This window comes from Callorhinus ursinus, unplaced genomic scaffold (genome assembly GCF_003265705.2).
Source record: "Callorhinus ursinus isolate GAN/ISIS: 27379988/994484 unplaced genomic scaffold, GSC_fseal_2.0 scaffold2, whole genome shotgun sequence".
Taxonomy (NCBI): Eukaryota; Metazoa; Chordata; class Mammalia; order Carnivora; family Otariidae; genus Callorhinus; species Callorhinus ursinus.
The window spans coordinates 62634167-62660315 of NW_027397064.1; positions in this window are offsets into that span (position 1 = coordinate 62634167).

Sequence of the window (26149 nt, forward strand, 5' to 3'; positions counted from 1 at the left end):
GTAAGTTTTCTTTCCATTTATATTTTTTGGAATAGTTTGGGAAGATTAGGTATTAGCTCTTCGTTAAATGTTTGGTAGAATTCACCTGTGAAGCCATTTGGCCCTGGACTTTTGTGTGTTGGGAGTTTTGTGATTACTGATTGCTGGTTTTCAGTCTATTCAAGTTTTCTATTTGTTCCTGTTTTGGTTTTTGTAGTTTATGTTTGTAGGAATTTATCTATTTCTTCTAGATTGTCCAATTTGTTGGCATATAGTTTTTCATAATATTCTCTTATTTCTGTGGTGTTGGTTGTTATTTCTCCTCTCTCATTTGTAATTTTATTTACTTTGGGTCTTCTCTCTTTTTTTGATAAGTCTGGCTAGAGGTTTATCAATTTTATTAATTGTTTCAAAGAATCAGCTCTTGGTTTTATTTATCTGTTCTATTTTTTTTTTTTAGCTCCTATATCATTTATTTCTGCCCTAATCCTTATTAATCCCTTCCCTCTGCTGGCTTTAGGTGTCTTTGTTTCTTGTTCTTTTTCTAACTCCTTTAGGTATAAGGTTAGGTTGTTTATTTGAGATATTTCTTGCTTCTTGAGGTAGGCTTGTATTGCTATATACTTCCCTCTTAGGACTGCTTTTGCTGCATCCTAAAGGTTTGAGACTGTTGTGTGTTCATTTTCATTTCTTTCCATGTATTTTTAATTTCTTCTTTGATTTCCTGATTGACTCATTCATCACGTAGTAGCATGTTATTTAACCTCCATGTATTTGTTTCCTTCCAATGTAACTATAGAGAATACACTAATGGTTACCAGAGGGGAGGTTCATGGGGGGGACCAGTAAAATAGGTGATGGAGATTAAAGAGTGCACTTGCTGTGATGAGCAGTGGGTGTTGTGTGGAAGTGTTGAATCACTGTATTGTACACCTGAAACTAATATTACATTGTATGTTAATTAACTGGAGTTTAAATAAAAACTTAAAAAACAGAAAACAATAATGATAAATTTAAAATAACACTTGTATGGATCATGTACTGCTCATAAATATATTTGTCTAATTAAAATAATTTAATATTTTAAAATGTAGATTTTTTTATTCAAATATATTAATTCAACACTTCATAGATCAATTTAGCAAAAAAATTTTGTTGAAGAACTTAGTTTTACAGTTACTAAATAATTATATTGGATGATTTCATCATTTGGACTAGCAGCTTAAGTGAGCTAAAAGATAGGTGCAGAATAAAGACAACTGAACATTATCATAAAGGGGCATTATGAGTGACCAAGAAAACCAGTTGAAAGTAACTGTGATGATATAAATCCATCATGACTATGGCTGTAGGTCAACTGACTTGATGCATACATATGCCTAACACTACTAATGATAGCAAAAACTCAATTTCAAGTAGGAAGAAATAAAAAAAGCAACACTAAAACTACGAAAACACAATATTTACGCAGTGGTTGCTTATTTGGCAACTACAATTAATAAGAACTAAGAAAGGCACATAAAAACAAATAAATATTTCTAAAAAGCCAAGAAATGTCACTAAGTTCAAACATAAAGCACAAGCATTTGATTCAGGTCATTACTTTATTCATTTAATTTTACTTCAGAAAAAAATTTAAAATAGCTTGGTATTTGATGTATTAGAAGTGGAAAATGGGGGGGGGCAGAGCAAGATGGCGGAGGAGCAGGAGACCTGGATTTCGTCTGGTCTCAGGAATTCAGCTGAATAGGGATCAAACCATTCTGAACACCTACGAACTCCACAGGAGATCGAAGAAAAGAATAGCAACAACTCTCTGAACAGAAAAGCGACCACTTTCTGGAAGGTAGGACATGCGGAGAAGTGAATCCGAGGCGATATTTGGGAGGATAGACGGTGGGGGAGGGGGCCTCCATCGGCCACTTCTGGCAAGTGCTAGAGCCACGGAGCACAAAATCGGAACTTGTAGAAATCGGCTCCGCTGAGGGACGTCGCTCCAGTGGCTAAGCAGGGGGTGAAACCCTCACGGGACAGTGTGGTCTCAGGATCCTCAGGGTCACAGAAAGACCGGGGATGCCTGAGTGCGGCAGAGCTCCCAGGGATCGGAGCAGGGAAGCCGGCTGCAGAGACAGAGCCAAGGCGTGGACTCTCAGCTCAGGGTTGCCATAAACTGTGATCCGCGGCACTGTCAGGCCACTGCTTCTCCAGGAGGGACCCAACAAGCGGCAGATCCGGGGAGACTCCCCTTCCTCCCCCGGGAGGAGCGGCTCGGGAGTGCACCGCAGGGATCTGCTGGGTTTGGAGACCACACCGAGTCGGGTGCCAGAGATAGAAACGCTCGGTCACAGGCTGGGTGAGCACGGAGTGCGGCCGGAGACTGGGTACACGGGAGTGACTGACTCCTTTTCTCTGGGGGCGCACTGAGGAGCGGGGCCCCGAGTTCTTGGCTCCTCCAGGGTGGAGATTGGGAGGCCACCATTTTCACTGTCGTCCTCCAAAGCTGTACCGAAAGCTTGCAGGGAACAAAATTTCCCGAGAGCAAACCCGAGCAGATTACTTAGCCCAGACCGGCAAGGGTGGGGCAATTCCGCCTCCGGAGGACATTTGGAAACCATGGCAACAAGCCCCTCCCCCAGAAGATCAGCAAGAACAGCCAGCCAAGACCAAGTTTACCAATCAATGAGAACGGCAGAACTCCAGTGCTAGGGGAATACTGCACATAGAATTCATGGCTTTTTTCCCATGATTCTTTAGTCTTTCAAAGTTAATTTTTTTAACTTTTTTTTTAATTTTTCTTTTTACTTTTTCAACCAACATCTTAGCAATCCCTTTTTAAAAAAACTTTTATTTTTCATTTTTAGAGTCATATTCTATCCCTTCATAGTAGTTACCCTTACTTCTGGCATATACATATATATATATAAGTTGTTCTCTCCTTAAAATTTTGAGATACAGTTTGTTCTAACAAATCAAAATATACCCTGAATCTCTAGTGTATGGTTTGTTCTAGTCTCCTGCCTGACACATTCTCTCCCCTCCCTTTTTTTTTAATCCTCTTCTTTCTTTTTTCAAACAACTTCTTATCAATTCCTTTTATAAATTTTGTTATACTTTTCATCTTTACAGTCGTATTCCATCCCTTCATCGTATCAACCCTTATTTTTGTATATATATGTTTTTCTTTCTTTAAAATTTTGGGAGGCACTTTCTTCTAACAGACCAAAATACACCCAAAATCTAGTGTGTGGCACCAATCTATGCATCAGCCTGATTATATTTGATCATATTCTGTTTTTTTGTTTTGCTCCATTTTTGTTTGTTTTTATCTTTTTCTTTCCCTTTCTTTTCCCCCAGTTTCAGGTCTTTTCTGATTTGTTTAGAGTATATTTTCTGGGGACATTGTTACCTTGTTAGCATTTTGTTCTCTCATTCGTCTATTCTCCTCTGGACAAAATGACAAGATGGAAAAAATCACCTCAACAAAAAGAACAAGAGGTAGTACCGACGGCCAGGGTCCTACTCAATACGGACATTAGTACGATGTCAGACCTAGAGTTCAGAATCTTGATTTTAAAGATACTAGCTGGGCTTGAAAAAAACATGGAAGTTAGTAGAGAAACGCTTTCTGGAGAAATAAAAGAACTAAAATCTAACCAAGGCGAAATCAAAAAGGCTATTAATGAGGTGCAATCAAAAATGGGGGTGCTAACGGCTAGGATAAATGAGGCAGAAGAGAGAATCAGTGATATAGAAGACCAAATGATGGAAAATAAGGAAGCTGAGAAAAAGAGAGATAAACAACTGCTGGATCACGAGGGCAGAATTCAAGAGATAAGTGATAACATAAGATGAAACAACATTAGAATACTTGGGATCCCAGAAGAAGAAGAAAGAGAGAGAGGGGCAGAAGGTATATCGGAGTAAATTATAGCATAGAACTTCCCTAATGTGGGGAAGGAAACAGGCATCAAAATTCAGGAGGCACAGAGAACCCCTCTCAAAATCAATAAAAATAGGTCAACACCCCGACATCTACTAGTAAAACTTACGAGTCTCAGAGACAAAGAGAAAATCCTGAAAGCAGCTCGGGAGAAGAGATCTGTAACCTACAATGGTAGAAACTATATGCCAGCAAATTAAATAACCTGGAAGAAATGGATGCATTCCTAGAGATGTATCATCTACCAAAACTGAACCAGGAAGAAATAGAAAACCTGAACAGACCCATAACCACTAAGGAAATTGAAGCAGTCATCAAAAATCTCCCAACAAACAAAAGCTCAGGGCCAGATGGCTTCCCAGGGGAATTCTACCAAACATTTAAAGAAGAATTAATACCTATTCTTCTGAAACTGTTCCAAAAAATAGAAAGGGAAGGAAAACTTCCAAACTCGTTTTAGGAGGCCAGCATTACCTTGATCCCCAAACCAGAAAAAGACCCCATCAAAAAGGAGAATTACAGACCAATATCCTTGATGAACATGGATGCAAAAATTCTCACCAAAATACTAGCCAATAGGATCCAACAGTACATTAAAAGGATTATTCACCACGACCAAATGCGATTTATCCCTGGGCTGCAAGGTTGGTTCAACATCCGCAAATCAATCAACGTGATACAATACATTAACAAAAGAAAGAACAAGAATCATATGATCCTCTCAATAGATGCAGAAAAAGCATTTGACAAAGTACAGCATCCTTTCTTGATCAAAACTCTTCAGAGTATAGGGATAGAGGGTACATACCTCAATACCATAAAAGCCATCTATGGAAAACCTACAGCAAATGTCATTCTCAATGGGGAAAAACAGAGCTTTGCCCCTAAGGTCAGGAACGTGGCAGGGATGTCCACTATCACCACTGCTATTCAACATAGTATTAGAAGTCCTAGCCACAGCAATCAGACAACAAAAAGAGGGCGCCTGGGTGGCTCAGTCGGCTAGGTGACTGCCTTCGGCTCGGGGCATCATCCTGGAGTCCCAGGATCAAGTCCCGCATCAGGCTCCCTGCTCAGCGGGGAGTCTGCTTCTCCCTCTGACCCAACCCCCTCTCATGCTCTCTCTCTTTCTCTCTCATTCTCTCAAATAAATAAATAAAATCTGAAAAAAAAGAAGAAAAAACAGACAACAAAAAGAAATAAAAGTCATCCAAATTGGCAAAGAAGAAGTCAAACTCTCACTCTTTGCATACAATATGATACTTTATGTGGAAAACCCAAAAGACTCCACCCCAAAACTGCTAGAACTCATACAGGAATTCAGTAACGTGGCAGGATATAACTTATCAAACTCAACATCCAAAGAACAAATGATCCAATTAAGAAATGGGCAGAAGACATGAACAGACATTTTTCCAAAGAAGACATCCAAGTGGCCAACAGACACATGAAAAAGTGCTCAACATCGCTCAGCATCAGGGAAATCCAAATCAAAACCTCAATGAGATACCACCTCACACCAGTCAGAATGGTTAAAATTAACAAGTCAGGGAACGACATATGTTGGCGGGGATGTGGAGAAAGGGGAACCCTCCTACCCTATTGGTGGGAATGCAAGCTGGTGCAACCACTCTGGAAAACAGTATGGAGGTTCCTCAAAAAGTTGAAAATAGAGCTGCCATATGATCCAGTATTGCACTACTGGGTATTTACCCCAAAGATATAAATGTAGGGATCCAAAGGGGTATGTGCACCCCGATGTTTATAGCAGCAATGTCCACAACAGCCAACTATGGAAAAAGCCAAGATGTCCTCGACAGATGAATGGATAAAGAAGCAGTGGTATATATATACAATGGAATATTATGCAGCCATCAAAAGGAATGAGATCTTGCCATTTGCAACGATGTGGATGGAACTGGAGGGTGTTATGCTGAGTGAAATAAGTCAGTCAGAGAAAGACATGTATCGTATGACCTCACTGATATGAGGAATTCCTAATCTCAGGAAACAAACTGAGGGTTGCTGGAGTGGGGGTGGGTGGGAGGGATGGGGTGTCTGGGTGATAGACATTGGGGAGGGTATGTGCTATGGTGAGCACTGTGAATTGTGCAAGACTGTTGAATCACAGATCTGTACCTCTGAAACAAATAATGCAATATATGTTAAGAAAAACAAGAAAAGAAGATAGCAGGAGGGGAAGAATGAAGGGGGGGAATCGGAGGGGGAGACGTACCATGAAAGATGATGGACTCTGAAAAACAAACTGAGGGTTCTAGAGGGGAGGGGTGTGGGAGGATGGGTTAGCCTGGTGATGGGTATTAAAGAGGGCACATTCTGCATGGAGCACTGGGTGTTATGCACAAACAATGAATCATGGAACACTACATCAAAGACTAATGATGTAATGTATGGTGATTAACATAACAATAAAAAAGAAGTGGAAAATTAGAATCTATGAGAGTATATAAATGTAAACTGAGAATATTCTGCAAGCATAGTGGCTATATGGGGGGAAGGAATAAAATTGTCATGTAGAGTTAGTAAATGTGGGAAGGGGAATTTATAATTTTTATTCTATATGCGCTGATTTTTTTTAAACTTTTTGCCAGTATGTTTTTTCTTCACTAATTTTAAAATGAATATAGTGGAAAATAAAAATGAAACATGAAAAGTATGCAAACCTTTCATGAGAAAAACCATGAGAATAAACGACAATAATTTCTTGTTAAGAATTAATCATAGAAGAGCATCAGTTCCTGTTAACTGGTGTTCTGGTAGCTTAGTTTTTGTTCTCATGCAAAACCCAAATGAGCACTTTGTAAGAGAAATTCTAAAGGAGCCCTAACAATAACTATAACATGCAAGGTTTCATTGGTGTGTAGGCTGACTCCCTTTTCCAACAAGGAGAATACAGATTCGGGCAGAAAAACAATAATTTGTGCTGGTAATAATGCAGTAGCTTAATAGAGTCTAGTGATAAGAGTAGCTACACTTAAAATTAGCTACATTTTGGCCTTGGCATTTAACTTTTTTTCTATAAAGTCAAGTCATAAGCATGAGTTTTTATATGGCTAGGCAAGGACACAGCTAGTGTTTCACACTGTTTAGCTAAAGTGTTTTCTGACAAATGAATTTCTGTATTTCCTTAGGTATAACTATGTTATGAAAGGTTTCTGTAGAACCAAAATATAAAAAGTAATCTGTTTTTCTACTCTGTAATAACATCTGGTCAAATAACAGCTTTCTTGTAGCCCAGAGCATTCTGTAATATCGGCTAAGTCTGTTTGCTAGCTTTGGGCAACATAAATTCCTGGAAGCAACAGTGACTTCTTAAGTCTCAAGATTTGTTGGAAAAGCCTGTTTGGGTAAGAAATATAGAAAGATTTTACTGTGCAAATCCAGAAGAGGCCAATACCACAGAGCAACAGCAAAGAAAAAAAGAAAAGTAAAGCAAGTTTTGTCTGTGATAGACCATTATCCTCTTCAGATAGCATAGCTAATGATTTTCAATTTGGAAAAGAAAAAAAAAAAGCCAATTCTCCAAGTACTGTGCCAAAATAAGATACAATTCTTTCTTCGAAAGTAATAATAATAAAAAGTTAATCTGGTAGACTGCAGTAGGCAAAATCCAACAGGTATTATTCTTTTTATTTATAGGAGTTAATCTTTTGTCTGACAGGCCAGTTATAAAAAATATATATATTAATAAAATGGCTCAAGAGGTAAGGAATAAGGCTGAATCTCAAAGGAAAAAAATCATTCACTTGGAAATCAAATAGCAGTAGAACACAAAATCTACTTAAACAAAGTCTGATATATCCTATGGAGAGACAGGAATTGGTGGGTAGGGGGAATGTGACACTATGCATTAAGTTCAAATGCAGAGGAGATGTGTAATGAAAACTGAGTTAATAGTCTCTTTGGCTTTCTGATCTTCTGAAGACTTTTTTTTAATGAAGATTAAAGGACAGCATATATTAAAATTTATTATATCTAAAAAAATTGTATTGTCACCATTTTAAATGCTAGATTTACAATGAAATTTTTCATAATAATATATCTAGGTTAATGATAGAGTAAGTGTAGTTTTCACACATAGCATGTTTTCAAGCATTAACTATAATTCTTAGTTGTTTTGAAGCTAATTGCTTCTTTATAATGTTTATTTGTATGCTAAGTGGTTTATATGCATACCAGTATGCATACTATTGAAGTTATTTTTGACAAAAAGGTTCATGCACAGCCTTGATAAGGTACATAAAGATGGCCAGTGAAAAGGGTGAGCTCAGTCTCAAAGGATTCCTCTGCTATAGGATTCTGATTATTTCATTCTAGCATCTACACTTTGTAATGCCCCTCGATGTCTCACACTCTGTTTCCACAATCTCTAGTTTGCTCCCTGTGAATTGGTGTTCTAGCTAATCCAATCAAGCAGTTACTACCAAGGTTCAACAAGCTCTCCATTACTTCCCAACAAGAGCAATTAAACCCTTCAGCTGAGACCACTAATGAGCACTAGGGCAACATGGACACAGACTGTGAAATTCATCTGGACCGGACAAGCATTCATTTTCAACTTCCAGAAACGCTGATACCACCCCTCTACTCTTGTCCTGGAAGCACACGGACTCCCCTGCTTCCCACTGTTCTCCCAACAATAACTCAAGTTTAAAAGGTAGCACATTATGGAGGTTTAATAAGTGGTTTCTGGATGGATGGATGGATGGATGGGTGAATGGATATGTTATATTCTATATAATCATACTTTGAGAACTCTTGAACTGTGTCACTTTATTAACTTTTTTTTGGTTGAAATTACCTTGAGAATTTCATAAAAATTTTGAATGGTACAAAGAAGTGTATGAGCAAAAGGTAAGTCTCCCTTTTACCACAGAACTCAGAAACTACTCTCAAATAACATTTTACTCATAGTCAATGCATATAAAAGTATGTATATACTCAAATAATTTTGCCATATTTTAACAAATGGGATTTTACTCTTCACACAGTCCTAGATCTTAATTTTTATTTAACAATAAATCTTGTAAATTATTTATATCATCACATACGGACCTTCTTCATTTTTTTTTTGCAACTAGGTCATATTCCCATATATGAAATGTACAATAGTTTTTAGTTGTACCTGTAGAATTAGAATAGAGGGAAGAAATGACTAAATCTCAGGTTTGCAAAATTACAAACTCAAAGTATTCAGGGGTTTTATTTCTTAGTCTCCAAGTGACCTTGAAGTCACCTCAAGTGAGCATCTGGGTAAAGGTATTAGAAAAAAAAAGAATGAAGAACAACAGTAAAAACAAAAAAGAAAGTAGGACAAAAAAATCGTTTTATTTAAACCTGTAAGAAATAAACTTTTGCTTTATTTTCTCCATAACTTATTTTTCTTGCAAGCAATGAGAAGATGTGTTAAAACATGATGCTATCCAGGACATGAGAGCAGGGAATTACTAATGATGGAAGGAGTAAGGGGAGGGTAGAGGTCTGAAGATCAAAGTAGCACACATAGATCTGATAAGAGGGAGCTCTTTGATTTCACATCAATCAGTATTTCCTGAGTGATTATTGCAGGCAAGATGCTTACTTGCTTTTAATCTAGAAAGACAAATGACAATTCGGCACAACATATGCTTGGTCCCACGTAAGTGATTATAGACCGTAATTGCTAAAGGAGTCTGCTGAAAATATTAACACTACATTTAGCTTTCTTCTTAGGCCAAAGGAAAGTACTATAGTTTTTACTGGTCTGTGTCCATGGGGGACAGTTTGGAGCTACTAAATGGGAGAGCCTCTCCTCAGGATAATAATCTAGACAGGCTAGCATGTCACACATGATTCAATAATTTTCATGCAACAATTACGTTATCTATCATTCATATAAATCCTGAACTTTAGAGATTTTATGCATCTTGATAAAATAGGAAATTTGAAAAAATTTCAAAGAAGTTTTTTTACCAATTAATTATCCTAGTCCTAACCAGAAGTCCTTGTACAATATTTCATAAACTATATATGTTTATAAACAAATATCTGATTTTGCAATTTTTTTCCTCCTATTTGACAATGTGGTATAGTGGGAAAAGCATGGTTTGAGGGATCTGATAAGCCTGGGTTCATATCTCAATTCAACTATTCACTGGTTGAGTCACTTCTGTGAAGTTTCTCCTGATCTCAGTTCTCTAGTTTTGTGAGGAGTAAATGAGGTAATCTGTACAAGAATTTTGTTGAATTAAAAAAATAAGACACACATATGCATTCATATATATATACATATCAATACATATAGATTTATATGTGTAATTATCAAATATATTTTACATATCATTACATATTTGTATTTTCTTAGTATTATTTAAAATATTGTTGTATATTATGGCATTATTAAACTAATTAATATAACTAGGTATATATATATTACATCATTATTTCTAAGAGTTCAAGTTAAAAAACTGTGGTACAAGTTAAAGCTAGGATACTATAGAATAAGAAGTTAATTTTCAATTTTAGAACTATTTGCACAAATATGTTTTGCTTTAGCATCCATTGTACAATCATGTTATTATAAGAGATTAATAAAGCATTTAATTCTGGTTACTTTTCTAGGCAATATATTATACCAGATTTTTAAAAAAATTTTTGCTTTAAGAGTCTTTTTATACTCCAATTAAAATTCACTGTTCTTCAGTAAAATTTACTGTTCTTCACTTTCTAGATCAGTATCTGGCTTGTAACTAGCTTAAATCCCTCTACAACTCACAGATAATCATCAACATAATAATCATTCTATAACTATGCTTTTTCTCATAGCCAATCCTTGGATAAACTACAATGGGGCCATGGCATTGGCATATTTAATTGTGTAATCTGTACATGATATAGTCAAGAAGCCAAAAAAGTTATTAAAGATAAGTGGCAAGAATTAGTATAGTGTCCAAGAAATGCTGCTTGATTGGGAATGTTTTTTAGATTCAACATAGAAACTATATTCAGAATGCAGTCCAGGGACAGATCATAGTAAACTGCAACGCCACAAAGGGAAACATACCTTTCCTCAAAAAGTGTATTATTTGATGGAATGTCTTTTATAAATTGCTTTGGTTTTAGTGTTATTATTGGGCAGTTCTGTGTGATTAAGATTAGAATGTGATTGAGACATAAAAGTGCAATGATAAGGTCTTTCTCCAAGCATGAAAATAACACTTGCAGATGGAGAGCTTAAGAAAACTTTGCTATTGTTATTGAAATCCATAATACTAAAAAGTAAGCATATTATAATATTATAGGATATGAACCATGCGGTACTCAAGAGAAAGAATGTACAAACAAAATGAAGTAATGAAGCGTGACATGCAGAATAGGCCATCACAGAGATGTTCTAGTCCAGAATTTACTTCCAATGATGGTACACTAATTAGCTGAAAAGCTGGACAAATATTTAAAAGTTTTTGAAGGCATTGGAAAGCTTTAAAAGTAGGGTAGATATATAGAGCCAAGATCTAAGAGAAGGGAACCCAGAAAGGTGAGCCATACCTTGGGGGCTTCTTGTTTCCTACTGTTAGCTGCTGATACTATGGAAGGTGGTAGAGAGACAAAAAGGTTGAGCAGGGCTGCTGGCCAACTGTAGAGGTCAGAGTAACAAGTAATGTGGGTTTGGAGTCCCCAAGGAGGGATGATCTAGTAAATGTCCCAGGCTCTGAGATTGAACCCTGAGGTACTACAAGGTAAAAGGAAGGATGAACTGACAATTGACTAACACTAAAAAGGAAAAATAATCTGTTTCAATTATCTCAATCTCTGATTGGGTCGTGATGATTTAGGTAGGATGTCTAATATCCATAGTAGCCTTCCAGATGTAATTATTAATTGCTTCTGGACAAACAAAGCTTCAATAATTGTAGTCTACAAGTTTTCATATGCCGTGTCTAAACAAAGTCATAAATAACTGGGAACATGAGAATATAAAGCCACAAGACGAAAAGAGTAACAAACAATAGAAACAATAGAAAATTTAAGACAGATACAAACCATGATTTAATACATTCAAGGAAACAAAAAGACAATTTGAAGAATTTTAAGAGAAAAATAGATATTTTTAAAAAGAGCCTGATTGAAATTTTAGAAGAAGAAAAATATAATACCTAAACTTAAGAATTTCATATAGGGCGCCTGGGTGGCTCAGTCACTAAGCGTCTGCCTTCGGCTCAGGTCATGATCCCAGGATCCTGGGATCAAGTCCCACATCGGGCTCCCTGCTCAGCGGGAAGCCTGCTTCTCCCTCTCCCAGTCCCCCTGCTTGTGTTCCTGCTCTTGCTGTGTCTTTCTCTGTCAAATAAATAAATAAAATCTTTAAAAAAAAGAATTTCATATAATAGTTTAAGGGATATGAGAGCTATTAAGAGTTGAAGAGGGAATTAGTGGACAATAAATCAGAAAAAAAATATATGCATTGAAATACAAATAAAAGCAAGGATACAAAATACAGATTAGAACATAAGAGACATAGGGAATACTTTGTAAAGGTCTAAATATAAGGTGGAGTGTACTTAGAAGGGGATGGGAGAGGGAAGCGAAGCTTAAAGACATAGTTGACTGAAAATTTCCCCAACTGATAAAGATATCAAATTGCTGGTACAAAAATTTCCCTGAAGCTAAGAATTATAAGTATAAGGAAAATTACCCTAAGGAAACATCATAAAAGATGCCTGGGAGTCAAAGACAAAGAAAAAGCATTCTGGATCACATTCAAAGAGCAATAATAAGATTCTTAGTTAACTTCTCATCAGAAACCATGTCAGCCATCAGCAATGGAATGATATCTAGAGTTACAGTCATTTCATTTCAGCATATTGAAGATATCATGTTTTATAAAGCAAAATATTCCAATATGAAGGTGAAATAAAGAGATTTTCAAACAAATAGAAATAGAGTGTATATATCACCACCAGCCACTGGTCAAACAAAATACCATAAAGTGTTTTTTAGATAGACGGCAAGTAATCCCTGACAGAGGATTGGAGATACAGAAAGCAATATTTGAAAAAAATATTGGAGTGATATTAATTGCTTAAAATAAAAATAGTGTGTTATAGAGTTTAGATACATAGGGAATTCATATCACACCAACATCATATTAATTGTGAATGGGGCAAATGGAGTTAAAGCATTCTAACGTTTTTGCATTGTCTAAGAAGAGGGAAAACTACTAATTCATATTAGATTTTGACAAGAATGCACATTGTATTCAGGAGAGCTAGTCTCAAAGTGTGATCCACAGGTCTAAGAAGCCCCCAAGACCTTTTAGTGCATCCATAAAAACAATATTATTTTCTTTTTTTTAAAAGATTTTATTTATTTATTCATGAGAGACAGAGGGAGAGAGAGAGAGAGAGAGAAGCAGAGGGAGAAGCAGTCTCCCAAGGAGCAGGGAGCCCGATGCGGGACTCGATTCCAGGACCCTGGGATCATGACCTGAGCCAAAGGCAGATGCTTAACCATCTGAGCCACCCAGGCACCCAACAATATTATTTTCATAACAACTATTTTTAGAATAAGACACTATTTGGGGGTGGGAGGGATTGGGTGGCTGGGTGATAGACATTGGGGAGGGTATGTGCTATGGTGAGCGCTGTGAATTGTACAAGACTGTTGAATCACAGATCTGTACTTCTGAAACAAATAATGCAATATATGTTAAGAAAAAAAAAGAAGTAGAAGATAGCAGGAGGGGAAGAATGAAGGGGAGTATGTCGGAGGGGGAGACGAACCATTAGAGACGATGGACTCTGAAAAACAAACTGAGGGTTCTAGAGGGGAGGGGTTGGGGGGATGGGTTAGCCTGGTGATGGGTATTAAAGAGGGCACATTCTGCGTGGAGCACTGGGTGTTATGCACAAACAATGAAACATGGAACACTACATCAAAAACTAATGATGTAATGTATGGTGATTAACATAACAATAAAACAATTTAAAAAACTGTGAAGAGAAAAAAAAGAATAAGACATTATTTGTCATTTTCACTGAGTTGGCATTTGATCTGATTGTGCAGAAACTATGGCAAGTAAAACTGTTGGCTTTTTAGCCCATATCAAGGCAGTAATGTCAAACTCTACTAGTTTTTATTGTACTTTTGTATGCTAGGGGTCAGCATTTTATTTTTCCTGCAAAGGTCAAGATAGGAAATGTTTTAGACCTTCCAGGCCATGAAGTCTCTGTCTTGATTGCTAAACTCTGCAGCTGAAGAGCAAAATCATCAGCAGATGGTATATAGATAAATGAGCATGGCTGTATTTCCATAAAATGTTATTTTTAAAAAAGTAGTTGTGGGTTAGGTTTGACCTGTGGACTCTAGTTTGCTGACCTCTGTTCTATGACACATTTGCAGTAAAAACAACACACACATACACATGCATACACAGGTTTACTTAAGAATGTCCTTCTTGGGGCACCTGGGTGGCTCAGTTGTTTAAACATCTGCCTATGGCTCAGATCATGATCCCAGGGTCCGGGGATTAAGTCCCAGGTTGGGCTCCTTGCTCAGCGGATCTGCTTCTCCCTCTCCCTCTGCCCCTCCCCCCACTCGTGCTCTCTCTCTCTCTCTCTCTCTCTCTCTCTCCTCCCTCACTCTTTCTCTCAAAATAAATAAATAAAATCTTTTTTTTTAAAAGAATGTCCTTCTTGAAGCAGTAGAAATTACTGATTTTATTAAAGCTTGACATTTAAGTACACATCTTTTTAGTATTATTTGTGGCATAATGGGAAGTAAGCATAAAGCATTTTGCCTGTGTGCTAAAGTAGGATGATTATCTGGAGGAAAAGTATTTAGGTGATTGTATCATTTGGGAGATGAACTAATTGCTTCTTCCTGGAATACCACTGCTACTTGAAAAAAAACAATTAACAGATGAGCTACAGTTATTTAGGTTTTGGAATTTGATAGACTAGGCAATGAGACATGAAGGGAAGTCTTATAATGGGTTTTTGGAAAAATTCTTTGCTCTAAAAAAAGACACCCTATAGTTGCTTTTCCTTCACTGGACATTATCCTCTCTGCAAGTGATGCCCAGAACTATGATAACCATTTTATAAGGTAGAAAGCGGCTTACCTGAAGACAAAGCCAATAGCATCCTAAGTGACATACTGCTAGTATACTGAGTTGATAGGATTACAGTATAAAGGTTACTACTCTATTTTTATCAGGTCATTAATTTATCCATTTATTTACCAAGCATTTATTGAATGCTAATTATATGCTAAGTATAGGGGAAAATGGCAGAGTCTCTCACTTCTTAGAAATTCTAATGCAAAGGACAGAGAATGAACTTATAATTAGATGAATGAGGAGAATTCAGAGTGCTATGGAAGTGTGACCTAGTCCGGGGTGAAGTGAATGCTTTTCTGAGAGAATGTAAACTGTAAGCTAAACCTGAATGAGGAGCAAGAGTTGATTAGGATAAATTATAGGAAAGGGTTTCCAGAAAGGAAACCAATGCACTTAAATTATGAAAGAGCAGGGAACACATGCTAGGAAGTTAAGGGAGGTCAATATGCCTCAAGCAAAATGAACAAGGGGTGGCAGCCATGGCGACTAAAGAAGTGATTGGTCACCCTGAAATCTTAGAATATTATGGACGTAATTAGAGATTTTGAACTTTATCCCAGAAGATAGACAGATTTATTGATAGTTTAAAGATGGACCATGACATGGTCCAATTAGAATTTTAAAAAGATCTTTCTGGAGGGTAGCTAAGATGTAGCCTAGTAGAAGAGGACTCTTTGAGTGGAAAGGAAAGACCAAAAGTGACAAAGACAAGAAAGAAAGGGAGAAAATCTCCAAAAACAATGCCAAAACAAGATAGATAAATACATATCTATCAATAATTACTCTGAATGTAAATGGACTAGATGTTCCAATTAAAAGACATAGGGTGTCAGGATGGATAAAAAAACAAGACCCATCTATATGCTGCCTACAAGAGACTCATTTTATTTTATTTTTTAAAAGATTTTATTTATTTATTTGAGAGAGAGAGCATGAGCAAGAGAGCAGAAGCAGGGGGAGCAGCGGAGGGAGAGGGAGAAGCAGACTCCCCACTGAGCAGGGAGCCTGATGTGGGACTCCATCCCAGGATGCTAGGAATCATGACCTAAGCTGAAGGCAGGCAGTTAACTGACTGAGCCACCCAGTCACACCAAGAGACTCATTTTAACCCAAAGTCACCTGCAGATTGAAAGTGAGGGGATGGAGAAACATTTAACATGCTAACTGACATCAAAAGAAATCTGGAGTAGCAATACTTATATAGGACGAACTAGACTTGAAACCAAAGACTGTAACAAGAGATGAATAAGTCTACTATATAATAAAGGGGGCAGTCCAACAAGAAGATCTAACAATTGTAAATATTTATGTACCCAACACAGGAGTGTGTGTGTATATATATAACAATTAATAAAAAACATAAAGGAATTCATTGATAATACAAGAATAGTAGGGGATTTAAACACCCCACTTACACCTATGGACAGATAATGAATGGCTTTGAATGACACACTGGACCAGATGGACTTAATAGATATATTCAGAACATTCCATCCTAAAGCAGTAGAAATTACATTCTTTTCAGGTACATAAGAGACATTCTCCAGAATACATCACATACTAGGTCACAAATCAGGCCTCAACACATACAAAAAAGTTGAGATCACTCCATGCATATTTTCTGACCATAATGCTGTGAAGCTTGAAGTCAAAAACAAGAAAAAATTTGGAAAGACCACAAATACATGGAGGTTAAACAACATGCTACCAAACAATGAATGAGTGAACCACGAAATCAAAGAAATATAAAGATACATGGAAAGAAATGAAAATGAAAACACAACAGTCTCAAACCTTTGGGATGCAGCAAAAGCAGTCCTAAGAGGGAAGTATATAGCAATACAAGCCTACCTCAAGAAGCAAGAAATACCTCAAACAACCTAACCTTACACCTAAAGGAGCTAGAAAAAGAACAAGAAACAAAGACACCTAAAGCCAGCAGAAGGAAGGAATTAATAAAGATCTTCCCAAACTATTCCCAAAACTATAAATGGAAAGAAAACTTACAAATTCATTCTATGATGCCAGCATTACCCTGATACCAAAACCAGTTAAAGACTCCACTAAAAAAAGAGAATGGTAGGCCAATATCCCTGATGAACATGGATGCAGAAATTCTCAAAAAATACCAGCAAACCAGATCCAACAGTACATGGAAAGAATCATTCACAATGATCAATGGGATTTGTTCCAGGGATGCAAGAGGGGCTCAACTTGCAAATCAATCAATGTGATATACCACATTAATCAAAGAATACCAGAATAGCCAAAACAGCCTTGAAAAAAAAAGCAAAGTTGGAGGCATCACAGTTCCAGATTTCAAGTTATATTACAAAGCTGCAGTGACCAAGACCGTATGGTACCGGCACATAGGTCAATAAGACAGGATAGAAAATGCAGAAATGAATCCATAACTATATGGTCAATTAATCTCTGACACAGCAGGAAAGAATATGCAATGGGAAAAAAATTAGTCTCTTCAACAAATGGTGTTGGGAGAACTGGACAGCAACATGCAAAAGAATGAAACTGGACCACTTTCTCACACCAAACACAAAAATAAATTCAAAATGGGTTAAAGATCTAAAAGTGAGACAGGAACTATTAAAATCCTAGAGGAGAACACAGTTAGAGGAGAACACTCTTTGACATTGGCCGTAGCAACTTCTTTATAGGTATGTCTCTTGGGGCAAGGGAAACAAAAGCAAACATAAAGTATTGGGACTATATCAAAATAAAAAGCTCTGCATAGTGAAGGAAACAATCAACAAAACTAAAGGAAACTTACAGAATGGGAGAAGATATTTGCAAATGACATATATGAGAAAGGGTTACTATCAAAAACATATGAAAAAACTTTTGAAACTCAACACCCCAAAAACAAATAATTCAGTTAAAAAATGGCCAAAAGACACATGAAAAGATGCTCAACTTCACTCATCATCAAGGAAATACAAATCAAAATGACAATAAGATATCATCTCACACCGGTCAGAATGGCTAAAATCAACAACACAAGAAACAACAGGTGTTGTTGAGGATGTGGAGAAAGAGGAACCCTCTTACACTGTTGGTGGGAATGCAAACTGGTGTAGCCACTCTGAAACACAGCATATAGATTCCTCGGTTAAAAATAGAACTATTCTATGATCCAGCAATTGGATTACTAGGTTATTTACACAAGGAATACAAAAATACTAATTCAAAAGGATACATGCACCCTGATGTTTATAGTAGCGTTAACAACAATAGCTAAATTATGGAAGAGCCCAAATATCCATTGACTGATGAATGGATAAAAAGATGTGGTATATATACACATGGAATATTATTCAGCCACAAAAATAACAAAATTTTGCCATTTTCGACAATGCGGATGGAGCTAAAGAGAATTATACTAAGCAAAATAAGTCAGTCACAGAAAGACAAATACCCTATGATTCACTCATATGTGGACTTTAAGAAACAAAACAAATACTCATAAGGAAAACAAGAAAGAGGAAAACCAAGAAATACCTGGTAACTATAGAGAAAACATAATGGTTACAGAGGGCTTGTGTGTGGGGGGAATGGGATAAATTGTTGATGGGGATTAAGGAGTGCCCCTGTTATGTGCTCAGGGTGCTGTATATAAGTGTTGCATCACCAAATTGTACACCTGAAAATAATATTCCACTGTATGCTAACTCATTGGAATTAAAAAAAAAAAAAAAAACTTAAAGAAAACCAGCAGAAGGAACAAATGAATATCCATTTAAAGAGTGTTTAGGGCACAAAACCCTCTTTACCTGAGCTTGATGGATGGTTGCCATGTTTATTCTCACCAAAACAGAAGTCAGAGGTTTTACTTGATGGAGAAATCTCTGAACTGCAGGTTGGGAAGCACGAAACATAACCCTAACCCAAATTCTAACCTTAACTCCCAACCACTAACCACAAACCCTTAACCCTAACCAAACATAACCCTAATACGAAATTTATCCCTCATGAGAGGATTCTGAACTGAAGGATAGTAGGCAAACACCCCTCACCCTGGACTTACCTTAAACCTAAACCTAACCCTTATTCAAGCCCTCAAATGAACCCTAATTCAAGAGCCCAGGGGGAAAAAAAATTGGTATATATAAATAATGGAGTATTAGCCAGGAAAAAGAATGAAATTTTGGAATTTGCAATGGCATGGATGTAGGTAGAGAGTGCTATTCTAGGTGAATACCTAATCCTAACCCAAACAATAACCCTAATCCTAACAACTAACGCCTAACCCTAAACCTAACCATAACACAAACCTTAAGAGGTCTCTGAACTGAAGGATAATAAGCACATACCCTCACCCTAGCCCTAACACTAACCCGAACCCTTATTCTGGTCCTAAACCAAACCCTGATCCTACATGTGAGTGGAAAAAAATGACTAGGTATAAATACGCAATGGAATATTACCCAGCCATAAAAAAGAATGAAACCTTACTATTTGCAAAGACCACATGGAGCCAGAGAGTATTATTCTAAGCAAAATAAGTTAGTCAGAGAAAGACAAATACCTTATGATTTCATTCATATATGGAATTTAAGAAACAAAACAAATGAGCAAATAGAAAATCAAAGAAACAGAGAGGCAAACCAGGAAAAGTCTTAACTATAGAGAACACAGTGTTGGTTACCAGAGGGCAGGCAGGTAGGAGATGGGTTAAATAAGTGTTGGGGATTAAGGGGTGCACTTGTGATGAGGACTGGATGTTGTATGGAAGTATTGTATCACTACATTGCACACAAGAATCTAATATTACACTATATGTTAACTAAGTGGAATTAAAATTAAAACTTGAATCCAGGACCTCATTAAAAAGGCAGGAGAGAGATGAAGTGTCTTTCATTAGTGCAGTGGTAGTGGTGTTGAAACACAAGAGATGTAACCAGGTTATCTTTCAGTGAATGGGTGAACATGAGATTTGAACACCTGGAAGGATACCTGAGATGGGTGGGCTAAAGAATAGGAACTTTCCCACAGACTTCCTTTTTTTGGGTTGAGGCAGGGAGGGAGCATGTGTAAAATGTTGTAGAACAAGATCAGTATTTCTCTAATTTTTACCTGTTTTTACAATTTGATAGTTCTATATATCCCAGATTTTGCCCACCTAAACTTCCTATTATTTCCAAAAGAAAAGTTTAAGATCCTTATTGCCAGAAATGTAATAGTGCCCAGTGAAGTATTTTCACATGATTTACATTCTTTGATAACCTCTTATGTGATTACATTTAATTGGTTAAAATACATGGTTAAATTGGTATAACTGCATGATTCCACTAGTCCTAAATATTCTTTCTCACAGAAGACACCAAACTTGAGTATTTTTTTAAAAATTTAAAAGGAAATCATACATCAAAGCCAGCTACACATTTTCATGTGATTGTTTCTGTTGTCTTGAATAGCTTTATTTAAATTTAATTTAATTTAAAAGGAAATCAAACATCAAAGCCAGCTATACATTTTCATGTGATTGTTTCTGTTAAGTCTTGAATAGCTTTATTCCAGTCATAAGTTAAATGCTCTATATTTAAATAATTTCTGACTTCTAAATTCAGTAGGTTTATCACTAAATTTACTCCGAAAACTAATAGTACACTGTGCATTAACTAACTGGAATTTAAATGAAATTTTGAAGAAAAAAAAAAAGAGGCAAATATTCATTTTAGATAAATAATGAAAGGTAACACACAGATTTTCAGAAATTGAAAATGCTTTATGCAAGAACAGTTTTCAATTAATCTATTTTCATAATAAAAGACAATTTCTTATTGAAAGTAACCATGTAATATATATTTTGATTCCTTCTAGTGGGAAGAAATAAAGGTTTTTGGCTCCTTTGGAAGCTATAACAGTATGAAGTGATTTACGTAGTTATTTCATCTAGAAATATAAGATATATGTGTAAATTTAAAAAGTAGACTTAAAATAATTCCTCCGTTATTTCTTGGTCAAATCATTCTATTTTCTTTTTTCAAAGTTTTTATTTATTTGAGAGAGAGAGAAAGAGAGAGCGAGCGAGCATTCGTGGGGTAGGGGCAGAGGGAGAGGGAGAAGCAGACTCCCCCTGAGCAGGGAGCTAGACTTGGGGCTCCATCCCAGGACCCCGGGATCATGACCTGAGTTGAAGGCACACACTTAACCGACTGAGCCACCCAGGTGCCCTCATTTTATTTTTTTAAAAGTGTAATTAAATTGAATATTATATACCCAAATCAGAAAGTTATTACATATTGTTGTTCCAAAACCTCAAAGTTTTCATAGCTAATATTCTGGAAATTTTAAAATATTTCCTTAATGCAATCTTAAACATCACATCTACTAAACTTCTATAAAAATGTGGCTAAATTAAAAAAAAAAAAAACTGATCATGGAAATGCTATATTTCTCTCCAGAAATGGTTCTTTCATGTATGGAAAGGTTCCTCTGGAATCCTAATTTACGGACAGAAATGCTCTTATTCCAGAACTCCAAAGCACAAACTAATATTCACACAGTAAAATAACTCATGAGTTAATTCTTTCAGTCAAAAATATATATTTGTTTTCAAACCTCTCAGATGAGACCGGGATATTTCCACCTCTCTTCCTTCCATCTATTTGCTCTTCTTCATCCCCCAGAGGGTGAGTGGGACTGACCATAATTCTGGCGTTCCTTATCTCGGTAGGGCTCTTCCCCTTCATCGTTGTACGTTACTGCGCATGTTATCTCATTGGATTCTTGCCCTTCCGTAGGCCCGGCATGAATTTTTGCTACCTCAGCTACTGTAGCAGTACCAGCAAATGTTCTGGGCCCATGCATCTTTTTTTTTTTTTTTAAGATTTTATTTATTTATTTGATAGAGAGAGACACAGCGAGAGAGGGAACACCAGCCCGGGCAGTGGGAGAGGGAGAGGCAGGCCTCCCACAGAGCAGGGAGCTCCATGCGGGGCTCGATCCTAGGACCCTGGGACCATGACCTGAGCCGAAGGCAGACGCTTAACGACTGAGCCACCCAGGCAACCCTGGGCCCGTGCATCTTAATTGTCCTGTTTTATTTTTGGAATTTTGCTTTGTTTGAAGATTTATTCTGAGATTTCTTGCTACCTGGTCAGTTCCCTGAAGCACTTATAGAAAAATTCTTACTTTTATGTTCCTGCATCTTTATTTTAGAGATCGTCTAAATAACCAGGGTCACCATTGCCGCAAAGAATACTGTAGTCAAAATCAAATCGTTTTTTGACTTTTTTTTAAATGCTACTCCTTGGGTCCAAGTCACTATTATATCTTGCCTGGATTATTGCAATACCTACTAACTGGTCCCTGTTTTTATTGTTCTTAGACACCAACAGCCTATTTTCAACAGGACAACCAAAACGATCTTGCACAAACCTGAAACATGTAGGGTCACTTTGCTCAAAACCTTCCACAGCTTCCCATTTCACTCTGGGTAACAGCCAGACCCTTAAAAGCAGCCTATGGGTCTTTCCTCTAACATTTCTCGACAGGCCCTTGCCTTGGGGTCTTACTCCTTGCTGTTCAGTGTGGCTGAACCACTGTTTCCCCAGGTTTCCGTATAGCTTACTTCTTTATGGCTTTTGGATATTTATTCAGATGTATTTCAGTGACTTGGTTGCACTATTTAAAATCGTAATCTACCCCTCACCTCTGCAGTTGCTGTACCCTTACTATTCATTGTCCTTTTTCTCTAGCACTTAGGGCATACTGTGTATGTATTCATTTATTTTAGGTTCCCTCACCTGAAAATCAGCTGTGAAATGGAGGAAATTTTGCTTATTTTTTCTTTTAACTCTTCCATCTTCAGTGTCTAATCTAGCACCTGCCACACAATAGCACTCAATAATTATTTTCTGATTAAATGATTCATTATAGATGCCAAGAAAGCATGGCAATTAGTGTAATATCAGAGAAGCATAGTCTTCCATTAAAATGATTGTAACACCAATTTTTAAGTGTAATCTGACAGAGCTCACCTAACTACTCTATTCACTGTCACGAGGTTCTCCTTCATTAAATAATTGCCTTTCTTTCCCCCCAAATAATGCAGAGAAACAAAGCAAAAACAAATAAATAATCTTGGTAGCTGTTATCTTAAAAATGGGAAAATATTTTCTTAGTATCTCTTCCCTGCACAATGAATACAGCTGTACTTTCAATGCTTATGAACACAGTGAATCCTCCATTTCCAAAATAATTTTCACAACTTGAACATGTAAATTCACCTAGACTGAAGTCAACAAATTACTGCTAAAAGGCAAAGAGAGAATATTTCTAAAGCTTACAAACTCTAATTAAGGAAGAAGATACTGTCCTTGTTTTTCTTTAATAAAAGCCCTTCCCTCTCCAGTCTGCATTCATTTTTCTGTGTATTAACTGTCTGTCTTTTATTTCTTGATTCATTTTGCAAGTTCATTTTTTCCTCTTCCATTGGCTTCCTCTTGCATATAATAGACAATGTTTTCTGAACATTCATCATGTATTTTATAAAGTTTTACTCACCTCCCTCCGTTGTGTTATTTTAACTTCAACAGTAACTGAAAGACTTTCAGCTTGAAGTGTCAGCATTAAAATAAAAGATTGAGTATAGTCTAAGGCAGAAATTGCCTGGATGCCATATAAATTGCTTCTAAATTTCTTTGGAAATGTTACCTTAACTTTCACCTATCATTTGAACACCTAATAATTTAAGATCATTTCCATTTCAGAAAAATAGAAGCTAGAGAAGTGAGCCACCATTTTCTATCATAATTAGTACACATCTGTCGCTCACTCTCATGATACCATCCTCCACATGTTATGAAGGTTATACTCCAGAAATCCATTTTCCCTTCAAAGACAACTCCAATAAAGTAGTGCCTGTTCTGCAGGATCGGTGAAGTGAATACTCATTAGACCTTGTTGAAAGACAACTCTTACTAAAGGAGACAAGAGGATTCTTAACTCTCTTCTAAAATATTGGTTCTGGATGTAAATGATGTCCAAAAAAAAAAAAAATGAACAGAGCAAATAAAACGCAGAGACACTAAGAAGCAAACTTTTAACAATCTAATAAAATGATCTCTTGTTAAGAAATTATGACAAGACCAAGAGGGAGCAGCTGTGAAACTGTTAACAACCACGTGCCTGAGTGTGAGCTGTCATTCCAGAAGTGGGGGGAAGGGTTTGATTGTAAAATGCAAATAACTCTCCAAATCTTTTCTTGATATTGTTTGCCCAGGTTGAAAAGTCTACTAAATAGGAAATAGTTACTTTTCATACCACACTTTAAAACACTTCTTCCTACCTTCTTTCCTTCCTCCCTCCCTTCCTTCTTTCCTTCCTTCCTTCTCATCTCTGTTCTGCTTTTTGGTCCTTCTTTCTCTTAGGAAAACAAAAACAAAAACAAAAACAAAAACAAAACATACAGTACCCCTAGGGACCAGACAGTGTTCTAAGTGCTGTGGAGATAAAAATAATTAACAGGATTTATATTGAGAAAACAAACAAACAAACAAAAAAAAACCACACACGTACACATTGTAGATATTAAAGCTGGGAGCAAATGTGTAGATAAGTCGTCCAATCCCCATTTTACAACTGATGATTTTGAGCTTCTTATTAAGTAGATGTCTGAGATCACTTTTCTAATTAAATGGTGAAAACATGTGCTAGAAATTAGGATTTCTGAGTCCTGGTCCAGTTCATTTTCTCCTAAAGCATGCTGAATTTCAGGGAAAACAAATACCCAAATGAAAGTTTAAAGTAAAGAAAAAATACTTAAAACTGCTAAGCTGAACTATACAATTAAAAATTTAACTTGCTGGGGTGCCTGGGTGGCTCAGAACTTTAAGCGTCTGACTTCGGCTCAGGTCATGATCTCAGGGTCCTGGGATAGAGCCCTGTTTCAGGCTCTCTGCTCACTGGGGAGTCTGCTTCTCCCTCTCCCTCTGTCGCCCCTTCCCCTGCTTGTGCTCTCTCTGTCTCTCTCTCAAATAAATAAAATTTTTTAAAACATTTTATTTATTTGACAGAGATAGAGAGCAAAAGTGTGTGTGTGGGGGGGGGGCAGGCAGAGGGAGAGGGAGAAGCAGCCTCCCTGCTTAGCAGGGACTCCTAATGTGGGGCTTGATCCCAGGACCCTGAGATCATGACCTGAGCTTAAGGCAGACGCTTAACTGACTGAGCCACCCAGGTGCCCCTAAATAAATAAAATCTGAAAAAAAAAAAAAAAAAAAAAAAAAACTTAAACTTGATTTGACATTCAGAGATGAGGTTTTAAATCTAGGTTGTTTACTATTTAAGTCTGTATATGTTTTTCCTGCTTAACATAAAGGGTACTATTTAGTTTCAGAAATAATAAATGGAGAACTGGCCCCAGTATAGTTAGGGCCACATATACATGAAAGTATTCCATAGTTATGAGAACAGAGTTTTTGACTGATACATTCAAGGAAATGCTTTTTTAATTTATCTATTTGTTTCTTACTCAAGCCTCTAATTTTACCAGTAGGTTTAGACAGGTAGACATCTGCTACAAAAGGATTGAATCTTAATGAGGCACTAAATAATGAATGTGATGACACTGATATGTGGTTGCCAGGCCTTGAAAGCTCAATGCAAAGACTGAAATAAAGTTTAAGTGGCAGATCTTATAAAGTTGGTTGAAAGGATACAGTACTATATGCTGGCTAATTGAGCATAATAATAAAAATAATAATAATAATTGAAAAAGAAAGGAAGGATGCAGTAGATTAATGGACATACCAATAACCTACTGTAGGATTCTCTTACAAAACAGGAACACGGATCCTATACAGATAAAAATTTGTTTAATAACTTCTCACTATGTAATAAAGGACAAAATAAATTGTGATTTATATTACAAAGGAATTTATTCACATTTTTTAAAAATGGATATCTTCTTTAGGGCATTTAAGTGTGCTTTACTAATTGTTAGAGCAAATGTTGGACAGAAAAAAACTAAAAGATCAAGGGTCAACTTTCACAGATAATGGAAGATGAGTCAGAGAAAAAGATAAGCCATTTTGAAATAATAATTCAAAGCTGGGAGATTCAATTAATGATCATTTAATGTGTGTTTAAAT